This window comes from Lissotriton vulgaris, chromosome 5 (genome assembly GCF_964263255.1).
Source record: "Lissotriton vulgaris chromosome 5, aLisVul1.2, whole genome shotgun sequence".
Taxonomy (NCBI): domain Eukaryota; kingdom Metazoa; phylum Chordata; class Amphibia; order Caudata; family Salamandridae; genus Lissotriton; species Lissotriton vulgaris.
This window is the reverse complement of record NC_141693.1, coordinates 1,591,202,638-1,591,222,757: the sequence shown is the minus strand read 5'-3', so window position 1 is coordinate 1,591,222,757 and position 20,120 is coordinate 1,591,202,638.

Genomic DNA, 20,120 nt, shown 5'->3' with positions numbered 1-20,120 from the left:
TCAGAAGCTTCTGGAGGCCCTGTGGAGTCTTTGAAATGAGGAGGGTGTCGTCGGCAAAAAAACAGGGTTGGAATCCTCACGCCCCCCAAGGAGGGGGCGTCTGCTGGTTCTTCAAGCAGGTGCTCTACCACACCATTCACGTTCAGGGAAAATAGTGTCGGAGCTAGTACACAACCCTGTCGGACACCCCTGTTAACCGGAATCCTATCTGTCTTTTCCCCGTTCTGTCCCCATCGCACCTGGGCATAGTTGTCGTTATGCAATTTGATGAGAAGCAGTAGGATATAAGGGGGCAGCCCGAGACCCTGCAAGACCCTCCAGAGTTCCTCCCTAGGAACCAGGTCAAAGGCAGTTTTTAAGTCTATAAAGGCCAGGTAGAGACTGCCTTTGCCCAGTTCCACCACCTTCCAGTGTAGAAGCAACAGTCTGAACACTTGCTCAATGGTTCCTGTACCGGAGCGAAAGCCTGCCTGCAAGTCGGACAGTATGTGTTTTTCGTACACCCAGTGAAGAATCCTCCCCAAAATCGCTTTTCCCGCCACCTTCTGGGTTGAGTCTATGAGGCTTATTGGCCTGTAGTTCCCTGGTTGATCCCGACAGCCCTTTTTAAAAATTGGAACTACCTCTGCCCCTTTCCAAGACCAGGGACAGGACCTCCCTCTAGGATGGCGTTCAAAAGAGCAGAAATCAGTGTGCCCCATTCACCCGGATAGGCTCGTAGGAGGTCCCCTGGCAGCCCATAGGGACCAGCTGCTTTCAGGGGTATCAGGAATTTGATCAAATTCGTAACCTCCCGTGCAGTGAAGAAGTCAGTGGCTCTATCCAGTGGGAAAGGGGAAAGGGATCGTCGAGTGGCCCTTCTACAGCTGAGTATAGGGCCTTAAAATGGTTGAACCACGTCTGGGCTGGGATCGTGCAAGTCCTCAAGGTGTCATCAGGATGATTCCTACTGCCCACCAGGTCCCAAAAGCCTTTAGCGACTCTCCCTCGACTTGCTGCCAGGAGATCCTGCCAGAAGTTATCCTCCCATTCCTTTTTTGCAGTTTTCAAGCAATGTGAGTACAACCTTCTGGCCTCCCTGGTCCTTGTTTGGGACTTGGATTTCACTGCTTCGACTAGCAGTGTCTTAGAATCCCTACACTTGTGGTTAAACCAACCCTGTCTTTTACTGGGGCGTGACTTCGTCCCATTGTGAGTGGATGGGACAATAAACAAATTACTTATGGCCTGGGTTAGATTACAGAACCGGTTGAACAACTCCACCGGCCTACCCTCAAGAGAATCCAGATTGTCTGAAGCTGTGGCTAGGAGCTGCGTTATGATGGACATCTTCTCAATCGAGAGCGTGAGCTTATAGCCCACTTCAGCCATCTGCCACAGTTCGAGACAACTGTTTCACCGGCAACAGTAACGCTTGAAGGCAAGCCCCCTATGTCCTCTAGCCACCAAGGAGACAAGGCAAGAGAGAGCAGATTGTGATCGCTCTCAACGGACGATATGATCTCCATATCTTCCACTGAGCTCCATAGGTGGACGTCAAGCAGAATGTAATCAATTCTTGACGTATGGTTGGGCCTATTGTACGTATGGGCTCCCGCTTTGTCGGATCTAGTCCTACCATTAAGAGCCCTCAGGTCAAACTCCATGGTAAGAGAATTAACCTGAAGTGCCACTTCAGTCCATCTCTTGATTGGGCTAAGCTCTAGAGCCGGAATCTCCCTCCTGTAGTCTTCCTCCTCCTGGTCTTGGGTGACTTCTGAGCCAAGAGGCTCAAACGTACAGTTGAAGTCGCCTGCGACCAGGGTACATAACTTGTGGGGGGAAGATCTAAGCAAACCCTCTAAAAAAGCTATAGTGGGTGATTGTCTGCCTCCCTTTGTACCCCGCGCATAAATATTGAAGATGTTAAGAATGACACGTCCCTGGGAATTTTTAAAGGTGATATTAAGGAGATCCAGACAGTTTGTTTGGTGCTCCTCTACCCTGCAGTTAAGAGAGGAAGCTACCCAAATATGGAGGCCTCCCGAGGGACGGCCCCTACCTGATTCCGGGTAGACAGCAGGTATATAGTGGGATGAGTAACCCGCCTTGTGTAAGGGCTCCCTACTCCAGGTCTCCTGGAACACACAAATGGAGTACTCCTCCACACGAGCATTCCAGTCAGGCAGGGCCAACTTCCTCTCTAGTCCAGCCACGTTCCAACTGAAAACCCTAATAAGTGGGTCCGTCACAGCTGCAGCGCTACTGGACGCGACAGTGCCGTCCGAACCTGCCGCTACCAAAATGGGGTGGTCAATAACAGCTTCATTTGAGTCCCGCCCCACACCTGGTTCCCGTCTAGCCGTTAGGGCCACCTGCTTCCATATTGGAGTAGGTGGACCAGTCAACTTTAGGGATGGGTTGAATGCTCCGTCAGATGTTAGGTCCCCCCGAGCCTCCCCAAGGGAATCGACAAGTTAATACCCCCTGGGACCCCAGCTCGACCTCGGCCATACCGCATGCGGCTGGAATAGAGGTATTGCAGGATGCCATGGGTTACCATTGATGTTTTGGTAGGTATCCACAGGGAGTTGGCCAGGACATTTCATAGCCGGCCGTGGGTAAAAGTATGTTAGGTCAACCGCGTCAATACCTGGTCCACCCGTAGCCTGCCCAGAATTACATATTGCGTGGGCAACTCTCATATCTTGAAAGTTGACTACCACACATTCACATTCGGACAGTTTCTTTCCCTGTCCAATCCATCCTACCCTACGCACTCCAAGAATTAACTCATCCACACCCCTGGGAAGGGGTCTATTGGCTTTTAGCCAGTGGATGGTTTTATTCTTCAGTGCCTGGTGGGTTTCCAGCTGAGCGTCCTTCAAAACGGGAACATTAATGAGGACGGCTATGTATGGATGGCACTCTGGGGGGAGATTAACTGCGGGACATTTTCAAACCACCTTCTGCGGTATAACCGCAGGTGAAGGGGCTCCAAGATGACTCGTTGCTGCTTTTGCCTTTGAGACCGGGGCAACTCCCCTGGCATCAACAGTTGGATGAACCGGTCGCTTTGGCTTAGCAAGGGACCCACCCTCTTTCAACTTCTTTTGGTCTGATTTGGACTTTGCATTCCTCGCTATCGGGGGGTGCTTGCATGGACCTGGACAGTATGAGTAATGGTTCCCGGTTTGACACTAGCAAGGGTCTCAGGGACAGGTGTCAGGGCCTTCCCTAATGCTAAGGCAGATACAGACGTTGACTGTAGTGTTGCCTGGATTGAGCCCCCTAAGTCCCCCTTCCCATCATTCCCTCCCGCGTTATACTCCCTAGATTTGGACTGTAGTTTGATAAGGGTTTTCAGGGAAAAGAAGTTATCCCGGGTGGTCTGTTCGAACCTATCTAGCCTATCCCCCAGACTCTTGACTTGGTCGATGAGCGGGACCAGTCAGGACTTAACCAAATTCTCAATGAGCTTAGGGGAAGGCGTTTCATAGGGTGTTGTTGATAGTGCAGGGACGGTGAAGTTTGCCTGTGTAGTTTCAACCACAGTTACCAGGGGATCGTTTCCTCCAGTTGGTTCTGTGGTCGGTGTGGCAGATCCACGACTGTTTGGTAGGGTAGGGCCTCTTGGGACATGCTTCCTCAGGCACTTATGAAGTGATGTAAAGCTACCCTTCCGTGTACTAGTAACCCTTTTTCTCTTGGTGCGAGCCAAGGAGACATGTGTCAAACACGACGGGTTAGAAGTCGGGGAAGGAACAGGAAGGGGTGGTTGACACACTTGGCTGGTGGAAGGTCTTGTAAGTGTAACAGGTCGAGGTCCTATAACCACTGGACTAGAGCTAACGGGCAAGGATTGTGCTACCAGACTTTCCAACCTATCAATGCTTGCCCCTATTGCTGCAATCCGTGGCTGCTCGGACAGAATCTCAGGAAGAGGGGAGGCAGGATGGGTAAAGGTTGGAGACAGGGCATGAGCCACTGCTCCTAGCGAGGAGCCTCTGGGCGGGAAAGTATCTTGTGAAAGGCGGCGTTCAGTCATCACAATCTCTTTTTCAATGACAGCAGCTACTCTTGTGATGAATTTGTCCATCTTGCCTATCATGGAGCTCCCCGCAGCACCCTCTCCCCCACCCCTCAAAGCTTTGCCGGAACGGGTAGACATATGGGCCTCTAAACCCCCAAGGAAACTACTAACTCTGGTACAAAGGTGGTAGATGAAAGAGGGGTGGCCCAGCCCAGCCTCTGACAGCCCCTGACTGCCACAGACTGCCCGCCCTTTGCCCGGGCTTCGCTCGGCGTCCCGCTCGCGTCCCGCTGAGCGCCAAGCAACCTATTAAGTAGTGGCCGTTGCGGGCGGGGGGCGTGTCTCACTGGGGGCGTGGCCGTGCACACCTGAGCGGCGCAGGGACTCCTGGTCTTCCGAGTCCCTGCTAGCACATGCCCTCTGTAGATGGTTCACTCCTCCTTGCAGCTTTCACAACCGCCCAACAGCCTTACTGCCTTGGCCCCCCGCTGCAAACCGCGAAGCGGCACCCGCGAGCGGTAGCGGTAGCAGCGGTATCCCGAGGGATAAAGAGCAGGCAGGGCAGCTCCGCGGGTCTGTGGGTCCTTCGTCTCTCCCTGGTAACAAACAACGTTTTGGGCGTCCCACAGGCAAGAGGAAGCACACGCCTTTTGATCTTGGTTGGGCGGGGGGCGTGTCTCACTGGGGGAGCGGCCGTGCACACCTGAGTGGTGCAGGGACTCCTGGTCTTCCGAGTCCCTGCTAGCACACGCTCTCTGTAGATGGTTCACTAATCCTTGCAGCTTTCACAACCGCCAAACAGCCTTACTGCCTTGGCCCCTCGCTGCAAACCGCGAAGCGGCACCCGCGAAGCGGGTGCGGCGAGCAGTAGCGGTAGCAGCGGTATCCCGAGGGATAAAGAGCAGGCAGGGCAGCTCCGCGGGTCCGTGGGTCCTTCGTCTCTCCCAGGTAACAAACAACGTTTAGCTCAAACTTTCCTAATGCGAGACCTATTGCATTGCAAATGCTAGTTTTTATATCTGTCAGTGCTTCCAGTTGAGTCTTAATTTTCGTGACAGGTGGCTCATTGCCTACTTGTAACTATTCACTGACCCTGCTTCAAGGGTCAGAGCAGGGTCAGAGAATAGTTGCAAGTAGGCAACGAGGCGCCAGGAAGCACTTACAGGCTTACAGCAGCAGGTGCCCAAGTTGAAGTTAATTTCTTTGTAACCCTTTTGTAAAAGGTTACAAAAAATTTGCTCCAAAACAAAAGAGGAAGCGTAGAGGTGATGATTGAATCACCCTCCTGGCAGAATTATCTCAACAAATGGATTCTATCAATGTGTTATTGTGAATATTTTTAAGGTTAGTATTTTTCGTGTCTAGTGGAATACTAGGTTCTTTCTTAGGTCTGAAAAGACGAGAGCACTATGTGCTTTTTAAAATACCCCTCACACACTAAAAAGTCCTTTAGTGTCATGCTTCATCATGGGGGTCTTCCCGTCCCTCTAACGGTGCGGGGCGTGCTACGACCAACGAACTACAAAAAATTATCTTCAACTTTTGCACCTGCTGCTGTAACCCTGTAAGTGCTTGGCTGAAAATTCATCCCCGCTGATTCCCAGATTTTACCGCAATTTCGCGAGATTCGCGGATCGCGAAATCGCGGAAAATCCGCAAATTCCGCAAGCGGAATGAATTTTCAGCCCATGCGATGGCATTTGTCTATTCCTTCTCAATGTTTGTGATAAAGTTCCTGAGTGATGAGTTTGGATGTTGAGCACAGATTCCGGTGCTGTCTGTTTGTGGGAATAGGAGCATGTTCCTGTGTATGGTGACTGGCTTGAAGGTGGAGTGGACACATCAACAGTCATTCAGTTCCATTTTGGGGATGTGGCAGAAGGTCATTGACTCTCCTGTTGTGAAGGGTGGCGCAACTGTGGGTCTCGATGAGTGCCTGTGCTCAGTCACAATCTGGCAGAGTACAATGTTATGTATGTTATGCTGGATTAAATTTGTGCTGGGGTACAGTTGTTTACCAACGTGGAAGTTGCGGTTCACAAATGGGGTGTACTTGATGGTTGCAATGGCATGCAGGGAGATGTCGGTGATGGAGAAGGCAAGAGGCACGCCGGGGAAGCATTGGTGGCCAGGACATGTGCATGGATGGTAGAAAAGAAGGCTGAATGGACATAAAGAGTGAGTAGCAGACGGCCAGGGAAGAAAGGGCATCAGCATATGGATGAGGGTAAAAAGATTGGATGTCAAATGATTTCAATGATTGCAATATGGATCGGTAAGCAGGCGACAGAGGTCGATTCGAACACCATGGATGAGGCACAGGTGAACCGGTGGATGGAGGAGGCCTTCAGACACTCACACTAGGTAGTGCACAGGCTTGTGTGAGCCCACATGCAATGTTGGATCTGTAAGCGGGTAGAGCAATTCCACAGACAAATAGTCAGTGGTCCTGCTCCTCTGACCCTACAGTGTACGTCATTGAGTCGTGGTGCAATGGTTGCAAATTTGCAAAGTGATGTGGGAGGTGCAATGTGTCTACTCATGATGTGGTCACATCTGACACACAATGCTGCATCATTTAGACAAGCATAGGGCTATTATGTGTGACCCGCTGTGCACAATCAACACTTGGCACTTTAGGGCCAAAGTTTTAACAGTTGGGCAGAGACTGTGTGCAGGACGCTGTATGTGTGTGTACAGTAAGGGTAACTGTACATGTACAAGCAGAGCCATTGTGTGTGTGACCAATGTGCAGGACAGAACACAGTGTGACAAACGCAGAGCTACATGAGAAGCAGAACTGTACCTACATTGCTCCAGTACATGGTAGATGGTTCACTCCTCCTTGCAGCTTTCACAACCGCCCAACAGCTTTACTGCCTTGGCCCCTCGCTGCAAAACGTGAAGCGGCACCCCCGAAGCGGTCGCAGCAAGCAGTAGCGGTAGCAGCGGTATCCCGAGGGATAAAGAGAAGGCAGGGCAGCTCTGCAGGTCCGTGGGTCCTTCGTCTCTCCCAGGTAACAAACAACGTTTTGGGCGTCCCACAGGCAAGAGGAAGCACACTCCTTTTGATCTTGGTTAGGCGGGGGGCGTGTCTCACTGGGGGAGCGGCCGTGCACACCTGAGTGGTGCAGGGACTCCTGGTCTTCCGAGTCCCTGATAAAACACGCCCTCTGTAGATGGTTCACTAATCCTTGCAGCTTTCACAACCGCCAAACAGCCTTACTGCCTTGGCCCCTCGCTGCAAACCGCGAAGCGGCACCCGCGAAGCGGCACCCGCGAAGGGGGTGCGGCGAGCAGTAGCGGTAGCAGCGGTATCCCGAGGGATAAAGAGCAGGCAGGGCAGCTCCGCGGGTCCGTGGGTCCTTCGTCTCTCCCAGGTAACAAACAACGTTTAGCTCAAACTTTCCTAATGCGAGACCTATTGCATTGCAAATGCTAATTTTTATATCTGTCAGTGCTTCCAGTTGAGTCTTAATTTTCGAGACAGGCGCCTCATTGCCTACTTGTAACTATTCACTGACCCTGCTTCAAGGGTCAGAGCAGGGTCAGAGAATAGTTGCAAGTAGGCAACGAGGCGCCAGGAAGCACTTACAGGCTTACAGCAGCAGGTGCCCAAGTTGAAGTTAATTTCTTTGTAACCCTTTTGTAAAAGGTTACAAAAAATTAGCTCCAAAACAAAAGAGGAAGCCTAGAGGTGATGATTGAATCACCCTCCTGGCAGAATTATCTAAACAAATGGATTCTATCAATGTGTTATGGTGAATATTTTTAAGGTTAGTATTTTTCGTGTCTAGTGGAATACTAGGTTCTTTCTTAGGTCTGAAAAGACGAGAGCACTATGTGCTTTTTAAAATACCCCTCACACACTAAAAAGTCCTTTAGTGTCATGCTTCATCATGGGGGTCTTTCCGTCCCTCTAACGGGGCGGGGCGTGCTACGACCAACGAACTACAAAAAATTTGCTTCAACTTTTGCACCTGCTGCTGTAACCCGGTAAGTGCTTGGCTGAAAATTCATCCCCGCTGATTCGCGGATTTTCCCGCGATTTCGCGAGATTCGCGGATCGCAAAATCGCGGAAAATCCGCAAATTCCGCAAGCGGAACGAATTTTCAGCCCATGCGATGGCTTTTGTCTATTCCTTCTCAATGTTTGTGATAAAGTTCCTGAGTCATGAGTTTGGATGTTGAGCACAGATTCCGGTGCTGTCTGTTTGTGGGAATAGGAGCATGTTCCTGTGTATGGTGACTGGCTTGAAGGTGGAGTGGACACATCAACATTCATTCAGTTCCATTTTGGGGATGTGGCAGAAGGTCATTGACTCTCCTGTTGTGAAGGGTGGCGCAACTGTGGGTCTCGATGAGTGCCTGTGCTCAGTCACAATCTGGCAGAGTACAATGTTATGTATGTTGTGCTGGATTAAATTTGTGCTGGGGTACAGTTGTTTACCAACGTGGAAGTTGCGGTTCACAAATGGGGTGTACTTGATGGTTGCAATGGCATGCAGGGAGATGTCGGTGATGGAGAAGGCAAGAGGTACGCCGGGGAAGCATTGGTGGCCAGGACATGTGCATGGATGGTAGAAAAGAAGGCTGAATGGACATAAAGAGTGAGTAGCAGACTGCCAGGGAAGAAAGAGCATCAGCATATGGAGGAGGGTAAAAAGATTGGATGTCAAAAGATTTCAATGATTGCAATATGGATCGGTAAGCAGGTGACAGAGGTCGATTCGAACACCATGGATGAGGCACAGGTGAACCGGTGGATGGAGGAGGCCTTCAGACACTCACACTAGGTAGTGCACAGGCTTGTGTGAGCCCACATGCAATGTTGGATCTGTAAGCGGGTAGAGCAATTCCACAGACAAATAGTCAGTGGTCCTGCTCCTCTGACCCTACAGTGTACGTCATTGAGTTGTGGTGCAATGGTTGCAAATTTGCAAAGTGATGTGGGAGGTGCAATGTGTCTACTCATGATGTGGTCACATCTGACACACAATGCTGCATCATTTTGACAAGCATAGGGATATTATGTGTGACCCGCTGTGCACAATCAACACTTGGCACTTTAGGGCCAAAGTTTTAACAGTTGGGCAGAGACTGTGTGCAGGACGCTGTATGTGTGTGTACAGTAAGGGTAACTGTACATGTACAAGCAGAGCCATTGTGTGTGTGACCTATGTGCAGGACAGAACACAGTGTGACAAACGCAGAGCTACATGAGAAGCAGAACTGTACCTACATTGCCCCAGTACATGGTAGATGGTTCACTCCTCCTTGCAGCTTTCACAACCGCCCAACAGCTTTACTGCCTTGGCCCCTCGCTGCAAACCGCGAAGCGGCACCCCCGAAGCCGGTGCGGTGAGCAGTAGCGGTAGCAGCGGTATCCCAAGGGATAAAGAGCAGGCAGGGCAGCTCTGCGGGTCCGTGGGTCCTTCGTCTCTCCCAGGTAACAAACAACGTTTTGGGCGTCCGACAGGCAAGAGGAAGCACACTCCTTTTGATCTTGGTTGGGCGGGGGGCGTGTCTCACTGGGGGCGCAGCCGTGCACACCTGAGCGGTGCAGGGACTCCTGGTCTTCCGAGTCCCTGCTAGCACACGCCCTCTGTAGATGGTTCACTAATCCTTGTAGCTTTCACAACCGCCCAACAGCCTTACTGCCTTGGCCCCTCGCTGCAAACCGCGAAGCGGCACCCGCGAAGCGGCACCCGCGAAGCGGGTGCGGCGAGTAGCAGCGGTAGCAGCGGTATCCCGAGGGATAAAGAGCAGGCAGGGCAGCTCCGTGGGTCCGTGGGTCCTTCGTCTCTCCCAGGTAACAAACAACGTTTAGCTCAAACTTTCCTAATGCGAGACCTATTGCATTGCAAATGCTAGTTTTTATATCTGTCAGTGCTTCCAGTTGAGTCCTAATTTTCGTGACAGGCGCCTCATTGCCTACTTGTAACTATTCACTGACCCTGCTTCAAGGGTCAGAGCAGGGTCAGAGAATAGTTGCAAGTAGGCAACGAGGCGCCAGGAAGCACTTACAGGCTTACAGCAGCAGGTGCCCAAGTTGAAGTTAATTTCTTTGTAACCCTTTTGTAAAAGGTTACAAAAAATTTGCTCCAAAACAAAAGAGGAAGCGTAGAGGTGATGATTGAATCACCCTCCTGGCAGAATTATCTAAACAAATGGATTCTATCAATGTGTTATGGTGAATATTTTTAAGGTTAGTATTTTTCGTGTCTAGTGGAATACTAGGTTCTTTCTTAGGTCTGAAAAGACGAGAGCACTATGTGCTTTTTAAAATACCCCTCACACACTAAAAAGTCCTTTAGTGTCATGCTTCATCATGGGGGCTTTCCCGTCCCTCTAACGGGGCGGGGCGTGCTACGACCAACGAACTACAAAAAATTAGCTTCAACTTTTGCACCTGCTGCTGTAACCCTGTAAGTGCTTGGCTGAAAATTCATCCCCGCTGATTCGCGGATTTTCCCGCGATTTCGCGAGATTCGCGGATCGCGAAATCGCGGAAAATCCGCAAATTCCGCAAGCGGAACGAATTTTCAGCCCATGCGATGGCGTTTGTCTATTCCTTCTCAATGTTTGTGATAAAGTTCCTGAGTCATGAGTTTGGATGTTGAGCACAGATTCCGGTGCTGTCTGTTTGTGGGAATAGGAGCATGTTCCTGTGTATGGTGACTGGCTTGAAGGTGGAGTGGACACATCAACAGTCATTCAGTTCCATTTTGGGGATGTGGCAGAAGGTCATTGACTCTCCTGTTGTGAAGGGTGGTGCAACTGTGGGTCTCGATGAGTGCCTGTGCTCAGTCACAATCTGGCAGAGTACAATGTTATGTATGTTGTGCTGGATTAAATTTTTTGCTGGGGTGCAGTTGTTTACCAACGTGGAAGTTGCGGTTCACAAATGGGGTGTACTTGATGGTTGCAATGGCATGCAGGGAGATGTCGGTGATGGAGAAGGCAAGAGGTACGCCGGGGAAGCATTGGTGGCCAGGACATGTGCATGGATGGTAGAAAAGAAGGCTGAATAGACATAAAGAGTGAGTAGCAGACGGCCAGGGAAGAAAGAGCATTAGCATATGGAGGAGGGTAAAAAGATTGGATGTCAAAAGATTTCAATGATTGCAATATGGATCGGTAAGCAGGTGACAGAGGTCGATTCGAACACCATGGATGAGGCACAGGTGAACCGGTGGATGGAGGAGGCCTTCAGTCACTCACACTCGGTAGTGCACAGGCTTGTGTGAGCCCACATGCAATGTTGGATCTGTAAGCGGGTAGAGCAATTCCACAGACAAATAGTCAGTGGTCCTGCTCCTCTGACCCTACAGTGTACGTCATTGAGTTGTGGTGCAATGGTTGCAAATTTGCAAAGTGATGTGGGAGGTGCAATGTGTCTACTCATGATGTGGTCACATCTGACACACAATGCTGCATCATTTTGACAAGCATAGGGCTATTATGTGTGACCCGCTGTGCACAATCAACACTTGGCACTTTAGGGCCAAAGTTTTAACAGTTGGGCAGAGACTGTGTGCAGGACGCTGTATGTGTGTGTACAGTAAGGGTAACTGTACATGTACAAGCAGAGCCATTGTGTGTGTGACCTATATGCAGGACAGAACACAGTGTGACAAACGCAGAGCTACATGAGAAGCAGAACTGTACCTACATTGCCCCAGTACATGGTAGATGGTTCACTCCTCCTTGCAGCTTTCACAACCGCCCAACAGCTTTACTGCCTTGGCCCCTCGCTGCAAACCACGAAGCGGCACCCCCGAAGCCGGTGCGGCGAGCAGTAGCGGTAGCAGCGGTATCCCGAGGGATAAAGAGCAGGCAGGGCAGCTCTGCGGGTCCGTGGGTCCTTCGTCTCTCCCAGGTAACAAACAACGTTTTGGGCATCCCACAGGCAAGAGGAAGCACACTCCTTTTGATCCTGGTTGGGCGGGGGGCGTGTCTCACTGGGGGCGCGGCTGTGCACACCTGAGCGGTGCAGGGACTCCTGTTCTTCCGAGTCCCTGCTAGCACACGCCCTCTGTAGATGGTTCACTAATCCTTGTAGCTTTCACAACCGCCCAACAGCCTTACTGCCTTGGCCCCTCGCTGCAAACCGCGAAGCGGCACCCGCGAAGCGGGTGCGGCGAGTAGTAGCGGTAGCAGCGGTATCCCGAGGGATAAAGAACAGGCAGGGCAGCTCCGCGGGTCCGTGGGTCCTTCGTCTCTCCCAGGTAACAAACAACGTTTAGCTCAAACTTTCCTAATGCGAGACCTATTGCATTGCAAATGCTAGTTTTTATATCTGTCAGTGCTTCCAGTTGAGTCTTAATTTTCGTGACAGGCGCCTCATTGCCTACTTGTAACTATTCACTGACCCTGCTTCAAGGGTCAGAGCAGGGTCAGAGAATAGTTGCAAGTAGGCAACGAGGCGCCAGGAAGCACTTACAGGCTTACAGCAGCAGGTGCCCAAGTTGAAGTTAATTTCTTTGTAACCCTTTTGTAAAAGGTTACAAAAAATTTGCTCCAAAACAAAAGAGGAAGCGTAGAGGTGATGATTGAATCACTCCCCTGGCAGAATTATCTAAACAAATGGATTCTATCAATGTGTTATGGTGAATATTTTTAAGGTTAGTATTTTTCGTGTCTAGTGGAATACTAGGTTCTTTCTTAGGTCTGAAAAGACGAGAGCACTATGTGCTTTTTAAAATACCCCTCACACACTAAAAAGTCCTTTAGTGTCATGCTTCATCATTGGGGTCTTCCCGTCCCTCTAAAGGGGCGGGGCGTGCTACGACCAACGAACTACAAAAAATTAGCTTCAACTTTTGCACCTGCTGCTGTAACCCTGTAAGTGCTTGGCTGAAAATTCATCCCCGCTGATTCGCGGATTTTACCGGGATTTCGTGAGATTCGCGGATCGCGAAATCGCAGAAAATCCGCAAATTCCGCTAGCGGAACGAATTTTCAGCCCATGCGATGGCGTTTGTCTATTCCTTCTCAATGTTTGTGATAAAGTTCCTGAGTGATGAGTTTGGATGTTGAGCACAGATTCCGGTGCTGTCTGTTTGTGGGAATAGGAGCATGTTCCTGTGTATGGTGACTGGCTTGAAGGTGGAGTGGACACATCAACAGTCATTCAGTTCCATTTTGGGGATGTGGCAGAAGGTCATTGACTCTCCTGTTGTGAAGGGTGGCGCAACTGTGGGTCTCGATGAGTGCCTGTGCTCAGCCACAATCTGGCAGAGTACAATGTTATGTATGTTGTGCTGGATTAAATTTGTGCTGGGGTACAGTTGTTTACCAACGTGGAAGTTGCGGTTCACAAATGGGGTGTACTTGATGGTTGCAATGGCATGCAGGGAGATGTCGGTGATGGAGAAGGCAAGAGGCACGCCGGGGAAGCATTGGTGGCCAGGACATGTGCATGGATGGTAGAAAAGAAGGCTGAATGGACATAAAGAGTGAGTAGCAGACGGCCAGGGAAGAAAGAGCATCAGCATATGGATGAGGGTAAAAAGATTGGATGTCAAAAGATTTCAATGATTGCAATATGGATCGGTAAGCAGGTGACAGAGGTCGATTCGAACACCATGGATGAGGCACAGGTGAACCGGTGGATGGAGGAGGCCTTCAGACACTCACACTAGGTAGTGCACAGGCTTGTGTGAGCCCACATGCAATGTTGGATCTGTTAGTGGGTAGAGCAACTCCACAGACAAATAGTCAGTGGTCCTGCTCCTCTGACCCTACAGTGTACGTCATTGAGTCGTGGTGCAATGGTTGCAAATTTGCAAAGTGATGTGGGAGGTGCAATGTGTCTACTCATGATGTGGTCACATCTGACACACAATGCTGCATCATTTTGACAAGCATAGGGCTATTATGTGTGACCCGCTGTGCACAATCAACACTTGGCACTTTAGGGCCAAAGTTTTAACAGTTGGGCAGAGACTGTGTGCAGGACGCTGTATGTGTGTGTACAGTAAGGGTAACTGTACATGTACAAGCAGAGCCATTGTGTGTGTGACCTATGTGCAGGACAGAACACAGTGTGACAAACGCAGAGCTACATGAGAAGCAGAACTGTACCTACATTGCCCCAGTTCATGGTTTATGTACAGTAAAGTCCTTGTCAGCTCAAATGACACTAAGGAAATTTGACTGCTCCAGAGTGTAGCACATCCCAAAGCACTGGGGAACTGCCTCGTACAAACTGCAGAGATGCCATTATACGCAGAACTATTTAGACATCATGCCTGTGTACAAATGGTGCCTTGAGATTGCGTGACACAACTCATATGTACATGTCTTACAGGACTGATGTTTTGTGTGGCCCAACACTGCATTCACAGGTCGTGTGTGCATGGCAGTCAAAGTCAATACGGTCATGTGGACAACATGTCATTCACCTCCACAGTGATGTTGCTTTTTCTGTGACTGTACTGTATTTACTCATGTTTATGTCACATTTGTTGATGCCTGGTAATAGCACATATTTACATTTGTTCACTCACAGATGGTTGTCAACCCATCACACAGGGTGACATCGATAGATTCCGGAACCCACACGCCACTGGTGAGTTTTGACATAAAATATTTGTCATGTTGGGGTGTAATGAATGTCAGTACCAAATTCTACACTTTGTTGTTTAGCATTATGGGTGTGTATCGCATGTCACTCTGCCACAAAGTGAAGATGTATTTTGTGAATCAGATTTGTCTGATAATTGGTAGTTAGATGTGAGGCAAGGCATATCATTCACAGTTGTGACTTTGCCCATCAACAGACAGTGATACAGCTTTCAATTCCTGTGCATGATATCTAGCACTGAATCAAGCAAACTAGTCATTGTTCAAACAATGCTGCAGGCAATAAGCTCCTTGATTTTAGCACATGTTGAGTAGCACTGCATAGTCAATAAGGCACTCTTCCCTGCTGTCTATATTGTCCAAAGTGCGTGCAGTGGGTGTTGCGTTATGCACCAGGAGGCAGTGCTGTTCACGCCATGTAAGCGCAGACATGTTGGCACAGTGAAATCTAAGATATGCTGCATTTCAGCTTCACAGAAGTGAGAGTATGTAGCTCATAGGGAAAAATGTAAAGGGAATGTTACAAACACATTAAATAGATGTGTATATCAATTGCAATTGAATATTTATGCACTGCAGTGGTGTGGTCAGGCTGTGTCTGTGGTGACATACCATGCTTGACTCTGGATCATGTGTACAAACTCCTCTGTCACAATTGGTGACATCACACAACAGGCATTTAGTAAGCATGCTTTTCCTCTGCATAATCTGATTTCACATTGATTTAGCAATGCGGGACTCTACAACACTCTGTGAGTAGGCATTTGGCATTGGCAATACCATAACCTCATGACCCCAGGGTGCCATTGCTATGTGTAATCCATTTTAATTGTTTGCGTTGTGAATGCATGTGTGTTCTCATCTACTACACAGTGAGATTAGTTGTTACAAGACACCCATGAGTGGCCTAATTGGTTAAATGATGTCTTCCCCTCGCAGTGTCAAATATGCAGACATTGGATAGTGATTGTTGAGTGAGTAACTGCACTTCGTGGTAAAGTCAGCATTCATACAACAAACATGTTTCATGTGTGATGCGTGATGCAGCAACATTCTAATTGTTAGTAGGGGTGTCCCAGTCTTGTTCCTGTGCATGTAGGCTGAGCTTCCAATAGGTTGACATTCACACCTGCACACAGCCACACTAGCACTCATGTGCAAGAGTGCCAGTCTTGGCACTGACTCAATGAACTGTACCCAGTTGCTGGTAGACACAAATGACTGCTCATGTGCATTGTACAGAAGTAGCAGCAGTGTGTCACGGGATCGGATGAGGGTGGTGCTGGCCACGGAGGGCTAATGCCTCCCTACTTGAGTAAATTGTACATGTTGCACACACTCAGGGTGCATAATGGTGCCATGTTCTGACCGTGTCAATAGCATTTAGATTTGTCTGTACATGTCCCCTGCTATGCACTGTCATGTCACTATCCATAGCCTGTAGTGAACGAATCATGCCTTGACATTTTTTGGACAGGTCACTTTGTGACTTCACAGAGTTAGACTTGTGTGTGGCCTTCCATGTTATAATGGAGTTGGAACATTGATTTCATGTTGGACCATGACATAGTGTGATTGGCTTGAAATTGACATTTACTATATTTTACAGACAACATGACTCCTGCGCAGGTCCATGCCTTCCAGGTCTCTAAGGAACGGTACCACCATGTCCGGCGTGTAAACAAGGGGTACCGTGATATTGCGAGGAGACACCGGGCCGAGAAGAAGGCTGGAAGATGGAAGTCACTGCCGGAAATCACAGAGGTCACCCCGCACCCCATTACCTCCACCGCTGGTGCCAGTGTGGGACAACAATCTGATGTGCAACCACAGACCACAGCCGCCCAGGTGCCAGTTCCCCCACACCCAGCCAGGTGCCAGTCCTCCCCACAACTCTGCCACATATGATGGAGGCAATTATGGGGATGTTGGAGTCGGTGAACTGTAACAACAAGATGTTGGAGGACGTTCGTAGCGAACTGCTATACCTCAACCGGCAGATACATGAGATTCGGCAACACCTGGGACTTCCATAAATCCTCCCCATGTAATCCCCTACTCCCCTCTTCTCCCTTCTCCTCATTAAAGTCCACAATTTTTTATTTGACTGGTGGAGGAGATGTTGTTTGTTTGCGTTTGTTATTCACACCATGTACATTTTTTCCTTTCATATTAGTAAATAAACTGTAATAAAATCAAGCGTAGTTTAAATTGGAGATATAAAAGAGTATAAATGAAAGTCACCACATAAGCAGCTAAGACCAGCTGTGGGAGTGGTTTAGGCCTCAGCTGGTCCCTTTCCTTAAGATAACTCCTCCTTTCTCCAGTCTTTGCTTCAGCAGAGCCTTGATGGAAAGACTGGAGAAAGACTTGAGGATAAAATGTCTTCAAAACCACATGAAAAGCCCCAGAAAATACATCACCATGAAGTGCTGGTCTCCCAGAGCTGCCATGTATAGAATTAAACATGTATTACCAGCCTTTCATATTTTAAAAGATTGTCGATAATGCAGGCTTCATGGACGATCAGTGGGAGGCGACTATCTTGTTTGTGCGCTCGTGCGACTACCCAATGAACTACGGCTGATAGAAAGAGTAGGGTTTGAAGATCAGGAGGAAACGGACGATAATGAAAAAAGTGTAGAAGAGGGTGATACAAAGAAGGAAACGGGTGGAGCAGGAGAAGAAAAAAGAATCTAGATGGCATAGGTGAGTTTACAGATTCCAAGCAGTAAAGGGTGGGAAAGCTGGTGGGTGGTGGAGAGAGTCACAGAAGGAGGATGAATAGAGGAACCAAACGTGCAGCAGCAATGAGAGAGGGCGAGTGTAGGGACAGGCGTTGAGTGGGAGTAGGTAGCGAAATAAAGTAGGTGCAAGGCTGGTGCTGGACATTCCCAGATTTGAGCCAGTGGCCCACAGATTAGCAGCCCTCCATTGGCTTCCTATTGAAAAGAGGATAACGTTTAAGTCAGTTTGTCTGGCCTATAAAGCCCTCCATGGGGTAGGATCCCATTTTTTTAAAATGCATTTGAAACAATATGAGCTTTCCAGAAGCCTGAGATCGAGCCAGGCAAAGTTGATTCAGGTTCCTAAATTCAATCAATCAATCAATCAATCAAAGCATTTATATAGCGCACTACTCACCCAGAGGGTCTCAAGGCGCTGGGGGAGGGGGGTCCGCTACTGCTCGAACAGCCAGGTCTTGAGTTGCTTCCTGAAGGCGAGGTGGTCCTGGGTCAGGCGGAGGTGGGTCGGGAGGGAGTTCCATGTCTTGGCGACGAGGTAGGAGAAGGACCGTCCCCCTGTGGTGGCTCTTCGGATGCGGGGGACGGCGGCGAGGGCGTCGCCGGTCGATCGAAGCTGGCGTTTGGGAGGGAAGTTGAGGCGGCTGTTGAGGTATCCTGGGCCTTGGTTGTGTAGGGCTTTGTGTGCGTGGGTGAGGAGTCGGAAGGTGATTCTCTTGTTGACCGGGAGCCAGTGCAGGTCTCTCAGGTGTCCGGAGATGTGGCTGCGACGGGGGATGTCCAGGATGAGTCATGCTGAGGCGTTCTGGATCCGCTGGAGTCTCTTCTGGAGTTTGGCGGTGGTTCCGGCGTAGAGGGAGTTGCCGTAGTCCAGCCGGCTGGTGACGAGGGCCTGGGTGACCGTCTTCCTGGTCTCGGTGGGGATCCACCGGAAGATCTTACATAGCATGCGCAGGATGTTGAGGCACGACGAGGAGACGGCGTTGACTTGTCTGGTCATGGAGAGGGAGGAGTCCAGGATGAAGCCCAGGTTGCGTGCGTGGTCTGTTGGTTTGGGTGCGCTGCCTAGGGCGGGGGGCCACCAGGAGTCGTCCCAGGCGGAGGGTGTGGATCCCAGGATGAGGACTTCCGTCTTGTCCGAGTTCAGTTTCAGGCGGCTGTTCTTCATCCATTCGGCTACCTCTTTCATCCCTTCGTGAAGGTTGGCTCTGGCGGTGGCGGGGTCGTTGGTGAGGGAGAGAATCAGCTCGGTGTCGTCGGCGTAGGAGATGATGTTGAGGTTGTGCTGGCGTGCGATGTCTGCGAGGGGGCTTATGTAGACATTGAAGAGGGTTGGACTGAGCGAGGAGCCTTGAGGAACGCCGAAGATGACTTCGGTGGCTTCAGATCTGAACGGGGGGAGGCGGGCTCTCTGTGTCCTTCCGGCGAGGAAGGAGATGATCCACTCCAGTGCCTTCTCCTGGATTCCGACGTTGCTGAGTCGCTGCACTAGTGTATGGTGGCAGACAGTGTCGAAGGCCGCAGAGAGGTCTAGGAGGATGAGGGCTGCTGTTTCTCTGTTGTCAAGCAGTGCTCGGATGTCATCGGTGGCTGCGATCAGGGCGGTCTCAGTGCTGTGGTTGGCCCGGAAGCCGACTGCGAGAGGTCGAGGGATCCGTTCGTCTCGAGGAAGGCGGCCAGCTGCTTGTTGACGGTCTTCTCGATGACTTTAGCAGGAAACGGGAGCAGCGAGATGGGGCGGTAGTTCTTGAGGTCGGTGGGGTCGGCTGATGGCTTCTTTAGTAGAGCGCTGAGTTCGGCGTGCTTCCAGCTCTCCGGGAAGGTAGCGGTGTCGAAGGAGGTGTTGATGATGTCCCGCAGGTGGGGTGCGATGACAGCGTCGGCCTTGTTGAAGACGTGGTGAGGGCTGGGGTCGGTAGGAGATCCGGAGTGGATGGAGTTCATCGTGCGGACGGTGTCTTCGGTGCTGATCGGGGTCCAGGCGCGGAGGGTGGTGGTGGGGGGCGGTGGTTTGGTCGTGGTGTGCGTTGGTTGAGTGCTGAAGCTGTTGTGTATGTCCGCGATCTTGTTGTGGAAGTAGGAGGCGAGGGAGTTGCAGAGGTCTTGCGAAGGGGTGATGTCGTTGTTTCCGGCGTTGGGGTTGGAGAGCTCTTTAACGATGTTGAAGAGTTCCTTGCTGTTGTGTGCGTTGTTGTCCAGTCGTTCCTTGAATGCGGTTTTCTTGGTGGCGTGGATGAGTTGGTGGTGTTTTCGGGTGGCGAGCTTGAGGGCAGTCATGTTGTCCGGTGTTGGGTCTCTGCGCCATGTTCTCCCGAGGGCTCGGCAGTTCTTCTTGGAGCTCTTGAGTTCGTCGGTGAACCATGGGGCTTTCTTGCTACCGGGTCTGCTAGGTGGGGTCTTCAGAGGGGCGAGGTCTTCTGCGCAGTTGCTGATCCACTTCGCGAGGTTGGTGGCCGCCTGGCTTGGGTTTGTTGCGCTGGTGGGAGGGTTCATGCTCAGGGAGGTCGCGAGCTGGTCGGCTGTGATCTTGTTCCAGCTTCTGCGTGCAACCTGTTGCTGGTGGTGGTGGATCGTGGTCCTTCTGAAGCTGAAGTGGACGCAACTGTGGTCCGTCCAGTGGAGTCCGGTGGCGTGGCTGAAGGCGATGTCCTTGCTGGATGAGAAGACGGGGTCGAGTGTGTGTCCGGCGTAGTGGGTGGGGGTGGTGACCAGCTGCTTGAGTCCCAGGTTTGCGAGGTTGTCCAGCAGGGTGGTGGTGTTGTGGTCGTTGTTGT